Raw genomic sequence first — 3,553 nt, 5'->3', positions numbered from 1 at the left:
TTAAATTTCGGACTTTTTAGAGTGTAATATAGCTGCTGTGGTGTGCGTAAATTTACTACGAAAGTGTGTACAAGCTACAAAATACACATCTCCTGTTTGATTTCACCCGTAGAATGGTGTAAAGCCGCTAACAAAAAGGATTTTTACACACGAAAATTTGTAGACGAGAAAAATACATATTCATCGTGTAAATTTACCAAAAAATTTAAAAAATAAACAAAAATATACTCGATTCAAAGTCGCATTTTTAAACAGATTTTTTAGAGTGTAACACAAGCACGCGAATGCTGCGGCCGCTTGTCTGGCGCTTCAAATTCACTGATAAAGTTATTGCTTGCTTGTTGCTTTTGTTTTTGCATGTTTTGCGTAAACACTATTGTGTTGTCGCATGTTGTTGTTGAGTAATTTTCTACATACTTTTATTTTACCCGAATTTTGAGTATTTTATTTATGGCTGGAAAAATATTTTGCGTGCATTTTATCGGACTGCGGAAGTGGCAAAATGTTTTAGTAAAATTTGTGTAAATATTCTTTTGAAAGGAGTGCTTTTAATAACTTTTAGTGGTTTCGTATACATTGTGATATTGGTGATTGATCGAAAAATTTTAATAACAACTCGACTTTTATTATTTTGTTGTAAACGTTATTTATTTAACAATTATGGCCCAATTAAGTTGAAAATTCGGTTATTCTTAGTACAGATTTTCACTTTTAATTACTTAACGATATCGTTAGCTTGTTGGTATTGCGACTGCAGGGTTAAGTTCGAATAGGACCTTAGCACATCTCAGTAACCTTCGACATATAGCCTTCTCAAGTAGCACACTGGTGTATAACTTGGTGTAAATTTGTGAATTTTGGTACAATTAATCAGATTTATACCAAAATTCGTAAACTTACACCAAGTTATACACCAGTGTGCTACTTGAGTTATAGGCATGCCGGCCCCACACCTGTAGTTAAAAGCCCGTGCCAAAGTAGGACCAGATACAATACGGGTCCTTTGCCGACGAAAGACTGGCTGTGATGTAACCAGGTGCTAACCTTGTAACTGTACAAAGGGATAAGATCACCTACAGGTAGTGATGTACGGTTCCGAGGATTTAAAGAGCCGGTTCTTTCGGGCGCGTTTCGGAGGAGAACCAGGTAGTTGGCCCGGTTCCGTTTCTCAAAAAAGTGCTAATACAAATAAGTTCTATCGATGTAGCTCGAAAAAGAGATTATAAAAAGTGTTTACAAAAAATCAATTCAACTTTATACCAGCTCAAGAATTTTACATTTACGCAGTAAAATAATTAATTGTCAACATTCGTATTATCCACTACAAACATGCACTTTTTCATCGCTCAAACACAAACTACAAAATGAACCAAAGAACAGAAAGTTTGCAGTTGCTGCGAATGCCTGTCGATTTTCGGTTCTTTTTTGAATGGTTTTTCAGTTTTACGATTTTTTTTTTTTCTGAGACCATTTTTCGGTTCTTCTTTTCTTCCGTTTTTGCATAGCTGGGCATCGTTCTTCAGCTCTTTTGGTGTCTGTTTGGAATCGAGATTCAATTCCTTGTAAGGTCCGTATCAGTCGGTTCGTCAAAGGACCCGAACCTTGGGATACCTACCGGCCACAGAAGAACCCTACACACTGGAAGGTATTCTTGAACTAAACTGTATATGCACTGATTAACTGCTGCCCCAATATTAGAAACTGGTACAGAGTCAGAAGGCGACAAAGTCCCGCCTGCCTTTAAAGTAGTCGCCGATAAGGTTGACGGAAACATGGAAGTCAAAAGATGCAGACAAGTTACAGCGTAATGAAGTTGCTACAAACTGATTTCCATTATTCTAATGTTGCTTCAGAACCTCTGTTCCTGCACCTAAACGAAACCGGAGAGAAGCTTGTTTTTATCCAGGAGCTTTAATGGTTAAGCACAAGGTTTGTGGACTCAGTGTGAGACCGTGTCATCGCCATGGCCAGGCAGATACTCACCCAGTCCCCAGCGTGGCCAAGCGAAGAAACCGTTTCGCTCCATAAACGGCCCATGGCTGTCAGGATGTAATACCTGGGTACTTGATCTCATCGGAGTTTTCCAGCACTGACACCCAAGAGTGACTGAAACAAGGTTTGGTTTATACCTTATTGTATGCGATACAAGATCAGGCTTTTGAGCATATATGCTGAGGCCCTCAGCGCGCATCAGTTAGAATTTGGAAACAATCTGTTTGTGAGCTTACAGAGCACGTGCTGTCAAACAACAGCCTATGCTGATGACCTTGAATTAAGAGCTGGGCTAAGCACTCTCAAATTGCGGACATATACAAAATCTATCATCATGGTTACCGTTGAAAGTTAAATAAAGTTAGATCAGAAAAGCCTAACATATATTACAATTTCATCCAAGTTAAACTGATCGGACAAACAAAACAAATATTTATAAAGTTGAATTTATAAGTCATCACGATCATGGACATACATACATACATATATAATTTCAGATACCGACTATTTGTAATTCAATTGACTAAATAAACCATACTTGAAATCGGTACTGATTCGCTAATCTGTGGATTTAATCACTGAAAATGAAAAAATGTATCCTGAAAAGTAAGTTTGAAAGCTCCAACACCTAAATTATGAAGAGTTTGTGTCAGCTGAAGTCAATATGCATAAACAATCTTCTCTTTTCAGCAGGCTTTAATAAAACTCTTTACCATCCAATTAAAACTCGTTATCCTATCAAAGCACAGGCCCAAATAATACATGAACACATACTCATTTTTTCTCTTTAAAATTTGCTTTCAACTTAAATACTGCAGTCATAGAGTCCTTGACTTTTACAGTATTTGCCTATTTAATTATTACTACGTTTCAACCACAAGCACGAAATTGAGCGGTCATAAGCCAGGGCATGTAGTATACACATACATATGTACATATCTGCTATAAGAATATCAAATAGAATGGAGAACAATTATGATGCGAATGGAATGAAAATGACAAGCAACTGCAGCATAAACAATGACAGTATTAAGCATACAGAGGCATATGAAAGCAATTCTAGCGTGAAATGTTCACATACACGTATGCAAATAAGAAGCACACACACACACACTCAAACAAACACTCGTATGCCTATAATATCATCACATAGTTAATATTAAATAAATGCATCTTCATTAGACTGCATCACTCCCAATACAAAAAAAAAATTAAAAATCGGTACCGTTTTTCCTTTGGAATTTTAAAATCTATAATATTTTAAGACTGACACCAAAATATTTCGGAAAAATATTATGGTTTACATAAGCTGGACCGATGTGAAAATAAAAATAGTTTTCTTAAAGTGTTTTTTGAAAAAATCTGCATAAAAACATTTAAAAATCTTTTCAACGGAATCGTAATAATGAGATTTTTGATGCTATTTTTTAACTTTTTCCAAAGATTGATTTACGAAAAACTTGAATAACTGGGCCAAAACTATTCTGATTTAGACTTATGGGATCTCAATATTTTCATTTCTGTGCAAAAAATACTCATTCGTGTCCCAATTTTTTTTTTT

This window comes from Rhagoletis zephyria, unplaced genomic scaffold (assembly GCF_001687245.7).
Source record: "Rhagoletis zephyria isolate East Lansing unplaced genomic scaffold, Rhagoletis_zephyria_1.1 Rzeph_scaffold_07397, whole genome shotgun sequence".
NCBI lineage: Eukaryota > Metazoa > Arthropoda > Insecta > Diptera > Tephritidae > Rhagoletis > Rhagoletis zephyria.
This window is presented reverse-complemented; position numbering follows the sequence as displayed.